This window comes from Pectinophora gossypiella, chromosome 17 (assembly GCF_024362695.1).
Source record: "Pectinophora gossypiella chromosome 17, ilPecGoss1.1, whole genome shotgun sequence".
NCBI classification, from domain to species: Eukaryota; Metazoa; Arthropoda; class Insecta; order Lepidoptera; family Gelechiidae; genus Pectinophora; species Pectinophora gossypiella.
In genome coordinates, this window is record NC_065420.1 from 11,414,322 (window position 1) to 11,432,542 (window position 18,221).

Here is an 18,221-nt window from a genome sequence, read left to right on the forward strand (position 1 = left end):
ACAATCGCAGCCCGAGCGCGTTAACCGCTGCGCCACCGAGCTCCTCAATGATCTTTTACTTTTACTTATATACACAGACTTTTGCTTTCATTTTCCTGAATGGTGCAAATCAAATTCGGATCTCAATCACGGGTTTTCCTTTAACATCGAATATCGGTAGCCTTCCACGGCGATTTATCTGAAAAGACTCGATGAGGTACCGAATTAGTATCGGAACCAGGAAGGAAATAATACCGATTTTGAATTCTCAACGGCGAATAATTTGAAAATGGAATACTTACAGAAAGTCGATTTTAACAAAAAGAGATGTCCATTTCTTTCCTTTTTCAAATAAAGAAAAAACAAATTGTTGATTCAGTCTCTCTCCTGATAATAATTTTGTTTTTCTTTTATATAAAATAAGGTATAGGTAGGCACCTATTTATTGATTAGCGACAAGTTGTGTTGCTCTATGGCGACAAGACTATAGAAACAAATGCCTATCAAATCCATCCTTGGAAATGGTAAGTTTAATTGGTTTGCCGCAGGCTTTTATAACTTTGCTGTTTAAAATCGGAAGGTCGCCAAGCGGCGCGCGGTTCGCGTGAATTGTTAGGTATTTATTCGGATAACAACAAAAGTATGGGATTCCTGCTTTTGTTCTTTTGTTTCTTTTTTTATTTGATTTAAAATAGGCTCGCGATTCACCACAATCTCACCTGATGGTAAGTGACGATTTGGTCTAGGGTGAATCACGCTTACCTAGCAAATGCGTATTGTGTATATTCTTAACTAGTGAATTGACTTCGGCTTTGTCTGGGACGATTTTTACACTACAATCTTCTTGGTGAAATGCAGATCATAACAATAAAATTGATACTTTCCTTTTTTTTGAAGTCGGTTAAAACAGCAGTAAATACATTTGTATGAGTGGTCGTCGAGATTAGCCTGTACGGTCACGAGCATTAATATGTATACACTTTGGTACCATGTCACATTAACTTTTTTGACAAATTGAACTGTAAGTCTTACTAAATGTCAAATATGTTAGTGCGACAGAGTCCTAAAGTGGGTATATTATATTGCTCGTGACTGTACATACTTATAGAAGATATAAATTTCCTTATAGGATATACTTTTAGTCCAGCGGTTAAGCGTTGGGCTCATGATTCGGATGCCACGGGTTCAAATCCCGGTGGGGACATAACACGAAAACACTTTGTAATCCCTAGTTCGGTTAGGACTTAGGACATTGTAGGTTGATCACCCGATTGTCCGTAAGTAAAATGAACCGTGCTCCGGAAGGCACGTTAAACCGTTGGTCCCGGTAACTATTTACTGATGAACGTGAGTAATTGTTACATGAGCCATGTCAGGGGCCTTTGGCGGCTCAACCATAACCCTGACACCAGGTGGAATACCAGCCTCATCAACCCACACGATAAGAAGAAGACTTAGTGAAAAAGATATTTGATTGACTTTCTATAAGGGCCAAATTGCGCCATCAACAAAATGGGCGGTACACGGTAAGATTGTCCGGGTGAGAGCCTTCAGCGCTCCCCATTTGTCCGGCCAAGTAGTTAATGCCTTCTGCGGCAAAGCTACAATAAGTCACGTCAAAAAAAGATAAGATTGTCATTTCTGTATGAAGTGTCCGGGTGCGCTTGCGTTGCCAATTAAACCGTTCCTGGTCGTTGTTTTGATATTGTCCTAATTATTCGTTCGGCGAGTAAGAAATAAAGTTAATCAATTAAATTATTTTTCGGATTTGTGCCTGCTTCCGGGAGCGACTTGCGCAATCGAGCATGCGACGCGCCCGTGAGGTGTGCAACTCGTGTTGTAGACACTCTGCGAAACTAGGCAATTTATCAAATTACTTGTCAACATCATCATCGTTACGTCATTCCGATTTAACAGGGTCCGCTTACCTAACTTGAAGATTCGACAGGCCCGGCTTTTTATAGCAGCCTTTTTATAACTGCCTGTCTGACCTTCCAACCCGCGAAGGGAAAACCCAATACACGTTAGGTCACATACCTCCGAAACGTATTTCTCCGGTATGTGGGTTTCCTCATAATTTTTTCGCCACTGCCGAGCATGTGACAATCATTTATGATCCAAAACATGAATTCGAAAACTTTCGACAGTCATTGGTTTAGGCCTGTGCTGGATTCGAACCTGCAACCTCAAAGTGAGAGGTAAGTGTTCTACCAACTGGGCTACCACAGCACGGAGAGTTACCGTTCTATACGTAGTATTATTCTTTATCCTATGTTCGAACTGCTAAAATAGAATGAATTACGTCATGTAGCAGTAATACTAAGTTTCGGTCGTTTCTCGTAGTGTCTGAATGTCAGAACAACATGTGTGTTATCAGTTCCAGTGAGCAGGTCGAGTGGGGGTTATCGTCGGGCACAAACAACATAGAGAATACACACTTATCTGCCAATAAAATTGATATATACACTCAATTTTCGTGCCATCAAAACAAACACTCGCCTAATTGGAAGTGAAGAAGGATGCGTTTGATAGGTACTTACTTACCTAAATATTTTAGTGGAAGATTACAATTTGTCGTGGGAGAATCCGTGATAGTCCAGTTCAGAGAAACTTTGCAAAAAAGGTTATTATAAAGTTAGTGATTGTTTAGATGTGAATGTATGGGATTAACTGTCTGAGAACTGATATTAGGCAGCTAAATTACTCAATTGTTATAACAATATTTTATTTTTATTTTTTTAACGTCTAGGGCCCTGTGCCGACGTTTTTCTTGCAGCTTCTTTTCCCCGACTACTTATACAGGTTGTGAGAAGCTGCAGTAGTTTTAGGCGGATGAAACGTTCGTTATGTTACCTACAGAATAAAGATATATTTCTCTCTCTCTTTCTTCAATCTCATTTTACTTTTCCACTTATTTTAGAATTTTATTTATGAATAAAGTAACAATGAGTACGACGTATGGCCGCTTTTATTGATGACGTCACAGGTCTGTATTTCCATGCAAACTCCAAAGAAATTCGTTTTGACGTTTCGTAAGAAGTATCTCATTTGACTAGGTTGTCAAGAAGCCTATTCAGTATTCAGTTTATAGCCCGAGCCGGAATTCGAAGCCATGACACTACACTTTTATATCTATGTATCTAACTGTATCTATAACTTTTTTTTTGACGTGACTTATTGTAGATTTGCCGCAGATGGCATTAACTACTTGGCCGGACAAATGGGGAGCGCTGAAGGCTCTCACCCGGTACAACGTTTAAGACAACGGGCCTGAGGGTGCCCAGTTGGGCGCGAACCTCGGCTCAGGGCGTCGTCTGAGAGGAAAAATATTTGAAAGAATTAATCGACCCTAGTGGGTCGATAGCGATAAGCGCTGAATGAGGGAAATCGTCGACCACGCCGGCGGGCAGTATCTATAACTGCTTCCCGGGGATTTGTCGAATGATGTAGGTGCAACTGAAAATCAGTGTTTGCTTCCCTTTGCGGCAAACATATGCTGAGTCGTTTTACCTTTTCAAATAAATGCACACTATCTCACACAACACTTTTGTCATTAATTTTACTTCTTTTCTTTTGTGTAAATGTCTATAGCCTATAAGTGTTATTTCAATGTCTCGTTTTCGTTTTATTTATTATATTATTATTATATTTATTTATTTTGAGGAAGACTTACGGCCATATACATTTTCTAACATAATAACCAGACAATAACTAAAGGCTAATTACAAGTCTCCACCTAATAGTGGCTAAGATATTTACCCTTTTACAATTATAAAAATCAAGAATTAAGTAAGTAGGTTAAAGCAGGTTAAGTAAGGTAGGTACAAACATTTGACGTTTTCAAACTAGGGCTAATAAGTCACTTGTGTGCTGTTTGTTTGAATAAACGTTTTCTATCTCTCTCTCTCTCTCTCTCTACTATCTCGCGTTTTCCGAATGCTAATGATATCATAAAATAAGCTCACTACTACATTCCCACATTCCCAGTTGGCGTAGTAAGAGGTAAAAAAAACATACATTAATCACTAGGTGAACCCACGCTTCACCGAGATTTAATAGAATATAATATTTTTTACCGATCAACTTTTTAAATAAGCTTTTTAGCGTTCCGTAGCCAAATGGCAAAAACGGAACCCTTATGGATTCGTCATGTCTGTCTGTCCGTCCGTATGAAACTATAAAAGCTATACTGTTGAAACTTGGTAAGTACATGTATTCTGGGACCCGCATTAATATTTTCACGCAAAAATAGAAGCAATAAAATTTGGGGGGTTGCCCATATTTAGAACTGGGGGTTAAAATGGCCACATCGAAGCAATTCATCTAAGAAAGCAATATTGCGATTTGACATTTGCGCATATAAAAGTAAGTGCGCAATGCAAACAAAAGTCAAATAGCAATATTGCTTTCTTAGATGAATTGCTTCGATGTGGCCATTTTAACCCCCCTGAAACTAAAAAAAAATTTTCATCAATCCCATGCGTGTGGGATAGCTCTTCAAAAATTATTATTAAGTAGCTTTTTTTAATAAGTACGTCATAAATCGTAAACCGCAATTTACCTTTCATTATATTACTTGCTGCTACGGAACCCTTCATGGGCAAGTCCGACTCGCACTTGACCGCTTTTTATTAAACATTACTGGAATTTCTATGAAAAAACAGCCTGTGTATTCCGTTTTTCTTTATTAAAATTCATAAATAAGTTATAAATAGAAAAAATTAAATGTTTTTTTTTTTAGGTTTAGATCTGTTTGCTAACCCAATTGATTTGCCATCGTGTTGACAGGCGTCGGTACGTGGGATGTTTGAATTACGCCGGAAGTCAAGTAGGTTTATAAATAAGATCGTCCCCCTAAAAGCCTATTTTTTTGAAAATAGAAGGATTTCACTACTCCGACAGTTGTGCAAGGATTTTTATATAAGAGACGCGTAGTAATTAACTATTACCACACCCCGGACACTTCATACAACCTCATTTTACACAGACACCACACATTGACATTATCAACACGCGCATCTATGTTTGTGACGTCTAAGGGCTGCCAATTACAATACCTAATTTAACCATTATTACTTACTTACTTAGGTAGGTAGTACTACTACTTAAGTACTACCTACCTACTTTTATAATAATCAGTTAATATTTATTTATTTATTACCCACACAAATCGCAAACCAAAAATTTTGAACTATGAAAGTTCACAATAATAAATAGGTAAAGCCTTCAAAACTTAATTAATTGCATTCACATTTTTTACATTATATAGATCTTCTATCGTGTGGGTTGTGAGGTGGATGACCAACCTTATCAACCCTTCCCACGATAGAAGAAGACAGGACTACAGTGACTTTTCTCTTTATCTAACATAATATGTGTACTTAGACACATATTCAAACTTCTTTCATTGTGTCTCATTTAAACTCTGTTGTTGCTATGTCGCGACCACGACAATGTTTTCAATTCATCCCATCCAATGATAAAGGGATTCCATTACCCTTGTATAATAAAAATTAAGAGACTATATTATTCGAGATGGAGTATCTAAATTTGATTTATAATTACTTAGCATTGATATACTACTATTTCATTTCATTCATTTATTTCTCTTTATTTAAGAGCTGCGCTCTTGTCGGTGGAGTAATCGCCATTCCTCTCTTCTTCCCGCCAAAACCTTCACCTCCTGATACGACACGACGTGCACCTTTTCTCTTCTTCTTCTCTTCTTCTTCTCTTCTCTATTCATTTATTTACTTATTCAAAAATATACACTGCAGTTTTACATAAATTATGTTTCGCTAAACTGCAAAACAGTTTGTTGGCGAGCTTAAATACCCAATACAAATTAAGCAGCTTACCGCAAAGTGAAAATTCTGTATGGAAAACGTGATAGATATCCGCAAGAAATTCACCCAAAACTATCCTTATGACCCCGGCTCTTCTATCGTGTGGGTTGTGAGGTGGACTACCAACCCCATCAACCCTAGTGATGGGTTTACTATCGAGCCGCCAAATGCCCCTGACATGGCTCATGTAACGACTACTAACTTACATCAGTAAGTAGTAACCGGGACCAACGGCTTAACGTGCTTTTCGGACAATCAGGTGATCAGCCTGTAATGTCCTATAACCAAATTAGGGATCACAAAGTGATTTTTGTGATGTGTCCCCACCGGGATTTGAATCCGGGACCTCCCAACGCTCAAACCACTGGACCATGGAGGCCCTTCATTTAATTATATGTCGGCTAAATGCAAATGTATCGCAGTTAGTATCAAGGTACTTACTTTCTAAACTAAAATGTTTTGTAAGTATGTTACAACGATGAGCTCTTCTGTAAACTGATTAAGATTCATTGTAATCCCATAGTAACCAAAAAGTGTAAATAATTAACTGCCGAAATGAAAAAGAATGAACTAATAATTATCTGATTCGAGAGAAAATTGTGAAGCAAACTTCTATTCTCCGCGGGAAGGAAGCCAAAAAGAAAGTGAATCTTTCTTACTTTTATATTTTATAGATATTAAAATTCCACTCTTGAAGAACGGAAAAATACTGCTAATCCCTTGAGGTGTGGAATACTAAACTTTGAGAGGAAAAATGATGAAACTTTGTACCTAATAACCACAATTTTATCAATGTTTTGATAAGTTCAAAGAAGTAAGCTTTAGAAGTTACTTATACATCAATTTTCGACTTGTTATTTCGTAGAATTACTCTCCATAATCAGGGTCAGCACTCGCGGCATGGCAACAGCGCTTCTCGAAATATATCGAGGGCTTTGACCAATAGATGTACGTTGTCTATCCACGTCGACAGAATTCGCTGCGTCTATTGGTCAAAACCTTCGTTACATGTCGCGCCGAGCGCGGCGTGTTTTTTTTATTTACTTATTTATTAAATATCAGAAAAACAATTCAATCCTTAAAAAATAAGACACCCCTCTAAACAGAAGATCCGTACAAGTTTATGCGAGGAGCGAATGAATGCGCTTAACTCGCTACATTTAATTAGTAGCTACTACATATATATATCTCGAACAATATTTTACATTGTTTAGTTCCTACACACATGACTGTGTGTAGCCCGCTCGGCAATTTATTTAAAATATCTGGTAGTAAGTATTCCCACTTCCTCATGTTATACACATTATTATATTTCGGTAGATGGTGTACAGGTAAATAAGACAGTTGCAGCAAGCGACTTGATCTACTGGTCTTGGCTAGCATTTCAATGTTTTTAAACTTATCAAGTATTTTGCCCGTCGTAGGTCGGATTCAATTATTTGTCATGTCGATAACATATCGTTGACGATGTCGCGAACTGACGTATTTGCAATTTTTGGCGAAACTGATTTACACCTTTTTCAATTGTCAATAAGACGCAAATCGCTTTAGCAAAAAAATACAGATACGTCAGTCAGCTACGATATATCATGTTCTTTAGAATTTAATATATTTCGTAGTTGTGAAAGGATCCAATCTATGAGGGATGCCTTCGTAGGTATCACACACTAAAGGTACGTCTCAGCGCAGGTTTCTTCTTGCATCCCGTCCCAGTAGGTACCTACAATAAGTCTAATGTTACATCAGAGTTTTAGTGACTCCATAACGAAAAAAATTAGAATGTCTCCTTGATTGTAAAAACGATGAATGGTTTTCTGTTTCCGTTTTTGCTGCTCTCCAATTTAAATCGAACAACGCGAACATTTTGCTAGTCTACGTACGTAGTTACCTACTTACGTGCAATGTTGTTGTTCATTGATGATCTTTTTTTTTTTAATTCGCTCCACCAACCCGCAGTAGAGCAGCGTGGTGGAGTATGCTCCGTACCCCCTCCTGTTGATTGAGGGGAGATGTACCAATTTAAGGGTAACACAGTGGTAACACTTACGTCATCAATGGGCTAGCAATGGCGGTTTGTCATAGGATTGAGCATACCTGGTTTTGTTATACCATGTTAAGCCAATGTGACGCTAAGCCAATGCGACCTCGCCGTCACTGTCAACCGCATAGATGCGCGATGCCGTGTGAGGATCGCCTAAAACGATTGGATTGTTTAAATTTTATTAACGTCTGGAACGTTCCACGTGAAGGCAAAATGAAACTCGTAACAAATTAAAAAGTCACGTGTGTACCTACTAGTGATGTTCCGAATATCCGTATCCGTATCCGCGGATATCCGAGGTAAAAGAAAAATCCGTATCCGTATCCGTGTCCGTTACTTTTCACGCGGATCTTTTACGGATCTTTTTCAGGTGATTAAGTAGATTTATTAAATAAAAACCTATAAAATTCCATTCAGATTGTTTTTATTTCTTAAAATCAAATATTTGGCACCTTTATATTGCAAACATTTAGATAGATAGATCTTTATAATGAAAGCAAGATAAAATATTACTGTTATAACAATGAAATAACTATAACTTTAATCTTTTTTTTTAAGAAAATAAAGATCCGTATCCGCGGATCTTTACACTAAATATCCGTATTCAGATCCGTATCCGCGGATATACATTTTTAACGATCCGGCACATCACTAGTACCTACTTACTTATAATTAAATCAAATTGTGTCAAAGTTTTTAATATCACTGAAAACTTTTTGATTAATTCCATGGAAATTGGACATTAATTTACCTGATCGACTTGGAAATAAATAATTATTTTAAATAGCCGAAACATTTTTTATTAATGTACCTACTTATCCATTTTTTTTGCGAGGAAAGTATGTGTATACTGTACACCTTTACCTACACGTTTGAAGATACAGGATAGTGCTGTGTTATGTTATTCATTTTATAATTAACAGCTCTCAATCATCCGTTCCTTTCATTTTCGGCGAATAAGAAAATTACAGGTATACATTAAAATAAACTAAGTATCTGCTGGAATCATAAGATAACAGATACATAATACCAAAATGAATAAGACACGTATTTATAAAAACAATAAAAAGGTATCCGGTTCACGTCGTTATTCTGAGAGGTCGTAAAATAAATGAGACAAAGAATTGCGTTCGACTTTTATTACGAGACAAAATTCTGAAAAATAAGTTATTCAAGTAACTTGTTAGCAAATATCGTTGCATAAGTACTTATGTTTATAGATTCACAAATACAAATATAAAAAACGCTTTATTGCATATATAAACGCAACACTAAAAACAATTACAAAAGTGATAAGAGAAGCACAATCGGCGGCCTTATTTCTAAATAGCAATTTCTTGCAGGCAACCTTAGGTTGAGAGAACTTGCTACATATTGGAGTCGGAGATGGTGCAATACAGGTATAAGTATATTTCAGTGTGTTTAATTAAGTACGTACTTACCTACTTAATTATAAGTAAATTACACTCATCATACAAAGTTGCAGTCACTCTATTTTATACAAAATTCTCTATATTCATTAATTATTAGAATTATCGTGTATCAGAATTTGAATTCAGAACTAACTAAGTACATTATTGTTCTTTTGTTTTGATACCCACCCCACAACAATAAGCAATGTAAAGCTAACATATTTAGTTCTGAATTCAAATTTTGATACGCGATAAAGTTGAAATTAGAATTCGTTTCTATTCGGAAAAACGATGCCTGCTGAGGGATATTACGAAAATAGAATCATTGTACCGAATAATGCCAGTTGGATTGTGAAATAACAATAAGCTCGGGTGACCTAGAAGGGTCATGTCAACGAGCAGACGAAGCAATCTACGTAACATGTCGCATCTCTCAGATTTGACATAATTAATTAATTGTACGAGATATTAGAACGCTCGTTTAGGGACCTCTGGGGAATCACTGCGGGTCTACAAGATTATATAGAATCTAACTACCTATCTAGACAAAACCTTAGTACTATACGTGAGAGTAAGTACATTCACATGTGAATATTATCTACATTGTCTATTTGTAATGACGAAGGAACGTTCCTATACAAGCTTTTAATTGACCGAAAAACGATGATTGTAGTTCGTTTATACGTGATTATCATTCATTCGGTTCATTTAAATTTGCAGGCTATAATATCCTGTCATTAGCGAAGACATTTTGTATTTACATGTAAGTACTTAATTATATAAGTAAACAACTATTGTAAATGCTGTTGGATGTCTGAAAATAAAATATAAGTCTTTTCCCCAAGAGACTTTTATGGCGGGTAGAATTAAGTTTTGAATTAGGAACACGAATAACGTTCCATAATGATGCATATCAGTGTGTTCCAAATAATATGTATAAATGTACCACGACCAAAGAGATCGAATGAAAATATGGTACTTACTTATGGATAAAGCACTGGCCGGTGGGGTAAGAGGCGCGCCGGCTGTATTTGAAAGAATATAACAAACAGTTGAAAAACGCGCGAATTACGGTTTTCTCAAAATCATAGTGATGCAAGTAAAATGTACATCACCAGGCAGTAAAATTATTTTGAACACAGGGGATTTTAAATCCTTAATAATAATAGTTTGCGTCCTTATATTGAATATGATACAGACTACAATTGATGTAAGTATACTTACTTACGTAGTATGTTAATATAGTAACATCATACCTTATATATTAGATACCTTTTACGGGTTGAATTTGTTAAAAACGAATGTTGCGTACTAAATACTTAGCAGCGTTTTTTATCTCAAACGCTAAACGGTTTCTAAGAAAATATTTCTTTGAAAGCTTATTCTTTTCACTTGGGGATCGACGAAAAATTATCTTATAGGTTATTCGGGGTAAAGTATCTGTTACCACATTTTATTCGATGTTGACTCTCTTTCGTGATCGTCTAACCTTTCCTGTTGCGAGCTGTAATAAATAAGTACCTTTACGTTATAATTTCCAACCGAAAACTGATCGACGGATTTTCTCTTGTCAAGCGAACAAAATCGCAGAGGAAACAAATAAAACTTAATACAATCGGCGGGGTATTTTTTCATGATGGTTGATTTGGATGGATGGTTTGTGGCGTGTGGCAGCCACTGTGGCATAATATTTTCATTAAATTAACCGTCTGAAACGAGATTTCTTCTTCTTAAAAAAATATTATACTTATTTCACAAGTTATTAAAATATTTTTTTTAGCAAATAAATTGCTTTTACCCGTGAATCCTGTAAATACGTTCCTTTTCTTCTCATTATATTGTTTTTTGTATAAACTTACATTTAACTTATTTATTATTTTCATGAAAAAAAAAGTAGAAGAAAAACCTTTAATACATAATATTTTTATATACGATTCTGTCATTACATTGTATTTTTTAATAATTATGTACTCGAATAATGAGAAAACATATAATTTTCACGTTAAATCTGTACAACACCATCTATATCGTTTTTCGGGAACGTAGCCAGCAGGGCTAACATGTTTGCGCATAAAATTATCGGTCGATTCGATAAATTTTGTCGAAATCGATAAGTTGTTTTTTTCCTAATATGCGTGTCACGTGATTTTGTTCGTATTTTGGCAGAATGTCATGACTTATTTTGGTTCACATATTATATTATCACCAATCGACAAAACGACATAATTGTATCGGCAGAATCGATAAAATGACCGGGACAAAATTTTAAGTAAATTTTAGTATTAAATAAAACGAGGTTGTGAGAATCACATCAGGGAGGTTAAAATGGCCACATCGAAGCAATTCATCTAAAAAAGCAATATTGTAATTTGATATTTGCGCTTATAAAACTAAGCGCGCAATGCAAAAAAATGTCAAATAGCAATATAGCTTAGATGAATTGCTTTGATATGGCCATATCGAATGTGATTTTCAAAAAGGCGTTTACAAAGTTTTCACTATGTTAAGGCAATAAAATATAGAAAAGTAATGGTATGTTGGATTCGGATGGGATGGATTTTGGGGTCGAGCTATTTTGTGAATAAGTAGCGAAACTTCACATATTTCTCGCAATAGGTATTGCCGAGTTTCCTTGGGTAAGTACTTATCTTTATTTATTTATTAAAGGTCACCAACAGAGTTAACAACAAGCCTCTTACCTACTGTAAAGATCTGTCACAAAATGACAAAGTATGTAATTGTAACCCCAATTATATGTGACAACGCCACGCAATGGACTTACAGCAAAGCTAAGCATATCTTGGGTAGCCTCAATCGTATAGGAAACTCAGTGTAACTATGTTACCTACCGAATAAAGATATTTTTGAATTTGAAACTGGATGGCAAGTGATAGCACTTTGCCCTAATCGACGAATATCCGCCTCGTATCTCTCTCCATCTAATAATAATATATATCTATGAATATGTCACTAACAGCCTCCGTAGTTTAGTGGTTAGAGCGTTAGGCTCATGATCTGGAGGTCCGGGTTCGATTCCCGATGGGGACATTGTCGAAATCATTTTGTGAGACTGTCATTTGTGGACTTTTCAGGCTTGAATCACGTGATTGTCCGAAAAAGTAAGATGATTCCGTGCTTCGGAGGGCACGTTAAGCCGTTGATCCCGGCTATTAGCCGTAAAAACATCTCCACCAACCACCATCACATTGAGGGGAGGCCTGTGCCCAGCAGTGGGACGTATATAGGCTGTTTATATATGTATATACTCCGTTAAACACAGTTTCAATAATTTGACAGCTGACAGAGCAATACACTTCTGATAATGTATCTTTCTCATTTATCTGTACTTTTTTGGCGCAATAAAGCCATCGGGAACTGGGACACCTTTTTAACAGACAGTTGGTAGGATGTCTTTCTTTTCTGTTGTCAAATTAATCAATCTATAAGTAAGTAGGTATTTAAGATATATTTAGCGTTTGGTTTTGGTTTTTTTAAAGGCCCTTACCTTATCCGTACTCCACTTCATCCAAAAATCTTTCCTTACCGTGGATGATTGATTTAAAAAAAAAAAACTGTGCGACCGAAACAGATAGTCCGCGCTCTTCTGCTTACCACAATTTAAGACCAAATCACACCCCGGACACTTGATACAAAACACCTACACCGTTTTACACTGACACTACACATGATGATCGAGACCTGTAGAAGAAGCGTGTGTTCGATGGACGCGACACTCATGACCACACCTGGTTTGACACACTGGCGAGCAGGAGAATGAAACGCCATCAAACCGACAACAATCCACCAGTTGGAGACTTCTCCTGCAGAGTGTGCGGTAGAGTTTGCCGCTCTAGGATTGGCTTGCACAGCCATGAAAGAAAGTGACTGACGTCATAAATCGTCTGAAACAGACGTATAAGGCCAATGATGACTCATTGACGTTATGTGTGATATCTGAGCCGCGGGTGTGAGGTACACCTAGCTTACCCGCTGGTGGGGAGCGGAGACTTGCCGTTTTCTACGTAGTATTATTCCTTACTCTATGACCAAAGTAAAACCTATACAGAGGTCGACGCCCGATTGGAATTAATGCGGGACGGAGAGATACCTTTCTATACATAGTTTCTTTCTTTATTCTATGTCTTGCAGTGGGATATCTATATATACCATACATGTTATGTATAAATCATTGCCTCAACGGCCTCCTGGGTCCAGTGGTTGAGCGTTGGGCTCACGACCCGGAGGTCCCGAGTTCGCATCCCGGTGGGGACAAATCACAAAAATCACTTTGTGATCCCTAGTTGGGTAAGGACATTACAGGCTAATCACCTGATTGTCTAAAAAGATGATCCGTGCTTCAAAAGCCGTTGGTCCCGGGTATTACTGATGTAGGTTAGTATTCGTTACATGAGTTCCTGACATGTCAGGGACCTATGCTTGCACCAGGGTTGATGGGGTTGGTAATCCACCTCACAATCCACTCGATAGAAGATTGAGGGTTTGTTTGAACAAAAGGGGACTATTGAGTTCTAACTTGGTAGCCTTTCCACTAGTTTGAAGAACACCTGAGGGTGCCCAGGTGGGCGCGAACGGGACTGAAGTTGGTTTGAAGAGATTTGTTTTGTTTATTATTTATACAATCTGTACTAAAATTAAATAGTAGGTATTTCAGACCATTTCGGTTCGTATCTTTAGGGTGGGAATGACCGCAGAAATCCAATTTTACCAAGCCATTTCTAAATGTCGACCTTTTCTGTTTAGGAAATTATTTATAGCATGAGAGTGTATTTTTGTAAAACTATTGGAATATATTATATTTGGAATGTAGAAATAATAGATAGGGATATTTAATTGTTTTCCACTTCTTTTACTATTTATTTTCTAATTATTTTTACGACCACCTTGACACTGTCCGCTCCCAATCGAATAACCCATGCATATAATATAGTTTATTATATTGAAAGTTTCACGGCACATTGGCGCTTCCGCACTGTAAAGCTGTTGCATGGCGTAGCGACAGACGACCATCATGGCTCATTAGCGCCTGCACTGTCACCCGTTAAGTCGCAGATATTTACGATAACAAGTGAAACAATTGACGACTACGGGGCGCACTTTGGGAACGAGTGCTCGTCAAGTCATACGCTCTAGCGGATTTGTATTAAATAAATTGTGTGAGCCGTATCGTCGTCTATATTTTTCGAGCCGAACTGGAAAAAATAAGCAGTTGAATCTCTTAACGAGTATTTTGGCCCACTGCCTCACAATTGGGGAGTCATATCTGCCCGCGATAGTCTTCAGGATGGAGGATGGCTTTGGAACATTAATTTTCTTTTTCACTTAACCCCAAATAAAGCTATATTTTCTTCTTTAAATGTATATATAATGTTAGAGATTGTTAAGTAAATACATTTGGCATTTGTCCACGAAGTGCGTCGCTTGCGCCACCCGTCGAATCGGAGATAACATCAGGGCGGGCGGCCCGCCTTAACAGCCACGCAGTAGTTAGACTGAGCGCGTACCGTTCAAACGCCTCACTGTACGCACTCTACGCCGTACGCGTACGCTTCGTACGCACTGTATGCTCCGTACGTACTGTATCTTCCGTACGAACTGTACGCACTGTTACTAAGTAGTGTTGATATTGTGCAAAGTGAATAGATAATAAATTCTGAAGTGTTTTTTGTGTGACATTGTTATGTGATGCAAGTTTCGGATGAGTCGAACTGAAAACTTTCGGTAAGTAAATTTCTTTCATTTAAACTTTAATGATGGAATATTTTAAATGAATCTAAGTACTTATATATGTCAATTTTATTACGTGTGTGTGGTGATAAGTTTGCAATTACGCAGAGTATCACTCAAGTTTACGATAACAGATTAGCCGAACTTGGATACATTTAAAATGTTTCGAAATTACTTACTCGTTTATTTTCGTTGCTTGTCTTTATCATGATACTTACATATAGCATACTTGTTTATGTATTATAACGTCTTTTTTAGAGAAATATACTTACAATGGAAATCCGGATTAAAAATCTCGAAAAAATTAAGGTTTTATGTTTGTCTCATATTTAACATACATACATACATAAACTCACACCCGTAATCCCAAATGGGGTGGGCAGAGCCACAAGTAATCAAAGACAACTTGCAGCCACTGTTGATACGAAGTCCTAAGATGGATATGGTGAACCTTATGGTGATAAGGGATCAGCCTATCGCCCATAACATTAGACCATCATGTTAGAGGACGCAATCCCTCTGTCGGTTTTCCCTGTGTCTGTCGGAAGACAAGCAGCTGAACGTGTTCTATGTTTTTATTTGCTCCCAGAACAGCATAGAAGCATATATTTAACATAACAGAACATAAGCTCATGACTATATCCCAATTGGGGTAGTCAGAGGTACATCCACCGCAAGATGAACTAAGTACCTACCAACACCTCACCGAGCTTTCTGTTAGACCAACGTAATAGGTGGTGCCCTGTATATAATGGTCCAGCCAACTGTGAATAGAATAGAATAGAAAAAATATATGGGTCGTTCTTCTTTTTTATCGACAATAAAAAGACATTTTCTCGATTTATCGGATTTAACATCTTTAAAATTATAACGGCAATAAATATTTTAAAACATCATATAAAGATGTGTCTGTAGAGGACTATTTAGTGGTTCTCTTTATCTTGGTAACATACTTTTCTTTGCAGGCGCATTCCAAAAAATATTGTGACAGAGTGGCCCTTTTCATCGGAGACAGCATTTCAATTTACCACTCTGTCACATAATTTTGTGAAAAACGATCAAGCTACTTTAATAACTAATTGAGGAACCGATTAGTATTTTGCTTGTATTTTGAGTATAATAAGATAACTATATTTTTGGACAATCAAAACATGAAATAAAATTCTAAAACGTAACTTATCAGAAGCAGAACGAAGGACAGACCATTGTCGATAAAAAAGAAGAACAACCCATATCTTTTTTTTTTTTGGTGTTAATGAACACTGCACTTTATCATCTCCCAAGCATTATCCTGTTTTGCGCTTATCTAACCTGAAGATTTGACAGGTCCGGTTTTTTACAGAAGCGACTGCCTGTCTGACCTTAGGTTAGGTCACATACCCCCGAAACGGAGTTTTCTCGGGTACTTATATATGGGTTTCCTCACGATGTTTTCCTTCACCACAAACATGAATTCGAAAAACGATTTCGATAGATTTTGGGCCATGCTGCATTCGAACCTGCGCCCTTGCAGTAAGAGTCAAGCTACCGGCTCTAAAACTGCACTTAAGATTTTCTTATTCTAATCGTGTGGGTTGTGAGGTGGAATTCGAACCTCATCAACCCTGGTGTCAGGGTTGACTGAGCCGCCATAGGCCCCTGACATGAGATTTTTAATTAATGTTGGTCATTGCATTGCAAGTCGGGTACCAGGTTCGAACAGGTGCTCCCCGTTTGAGAAATAAGCCGGCGAACCACAGCACAGGGATTGAGTCCACTTCAATATGATGAATTATAATGGACAATGTCACTATCCGGGCACTACATACAAAAATATTTTCATCAAAATAACCAGTAAAATATTAAATGCTATTAAGGGATTACATAAACTGCCTATATACGTCCCACTGCTGGGCACAGGCCTCCCCTCAATCAACCGGAGGGGGTATTATGTATTAAGGGATTATAATCTTTCTCTCTCCAATTGTAAACAGTTTCTGAAATACCGTTATTATCTCTGTAAGCCTCTTGAAACTTACGGAGGCGTTTAAGATGCCAAAAGAAAGTTAGAGCGCACTCAGAATGTACCCTTTCATCCAAACTTTTTATTTAAAAGGCGAAATGGTCTTGTAACGAATAAAAACGAATTAGAACGCGTACAGCTGTTAATCTTTCCAGGAATGTCGTAAAAATTTACAGCGAGAATGTCTTTCTAACGTAATGGTCTGTTAATTAGCGACCTCTTCTTATTCTAAGAAGAATAATGAGCGAAGTTTTAAAACGATCGTATAGAAAAAAGTCATCTAAAAAGCAATATTGTTGGTAATTAAAACACACAAGAACCTGGTATTTCTTGCCGCGTTAAAATCAGGGATATGAGATCCCCTACATTTCAACACTGTTGCAAGTGCCGTGATCACAGGAACCCACACCGAACAAGGTAATATGTGTTTTAATTATGATAACAACCTCACACAATGTGTAATATTGTTAGTATATTTATTATATGAATCGCTTTAATATGGCCTATTTAAACCCCAAGGGGGTTTAAAAGGCCACATCGAAGGAATTCATCTAAAACAGCAATAAATATTGCAATTGGACATTTGCGCATATTAAAGTAAGTGCGCAATGCAAACAAATATCAAATAGCAATATTGATTTTTTAGGTGAATTGCTTAGATATGGTTTTTTTAACCCCCCAGATCTGTTTACCATGCGGTTCAAGACATTAATTTTAGGAGTTGGTATTAAAAGTATCTGCAAGTTGTCTTCTGATTTTTTGTAGCTCTGTACACCCCGTTAGGAATTATGGGCTTGAGTTTAGTATGTGTGATTACGACTCACAACAATGACTACCAACTTCTCAATTTATTCGGTAGCTTTATCAGTTGTGTGTTTGTACCACATTTTGATTTTATCTATTGGTGCTTCAATAACAATATTTTATCGGCGTAAGTTTGGGGGATTATTTTTACATCCTATCGCCAAATTATATTTAAGAGAATGTGATCTTAATACTTATCTAAATAAACTATTCATTTATAACACAAAACATAATATAAATTAGCACTACGCCTGTATGTATAGATGACAGACAGAAAGACATACTTAAATGAAAGAGCTTTTTGATGGCAATCACAGATTTATTGTTTTTTTTTAATGTGTTGAATTTGATAGAAATTGAAAATGGAAGAGAGAGTGAATGATTAGAACGAA

The 18,221-nt window shown here is 37.0% G+C and overlaps 1 protein-coding gene and 1 long non-coding RNA gene across 2 annotated transcripts in view; one reads left to right on the forward strand and one right to left on the reverse strand.

Annotated features, from left to right (window-relative positions):
• LOC126374250 (uncharacterized) overlaps positions 1-18,221 on the reverse strand; it is a 131,882-nt gene that overhangs the window by 85,793 nt on the left and 27,868 nt on the right. The window lies entirely within an intron of this gene.
• Positions 14,789-18,221, forward strand: part of LOC126374188 (adipokinetic hormone/corazonin-related peptide receptor variant I) — a 108,196-nt gene continuing 104,763 nt past the window's right edge. The window contains exon 1 of the mRNA XM_050020684.1: positions 14,789-15,017. The gene's annotated coding sequence lies outside the window, so the exon portion shown is untranslated. The remainder of the gene's footprint in view (positions 15,018-18,221) is intronic.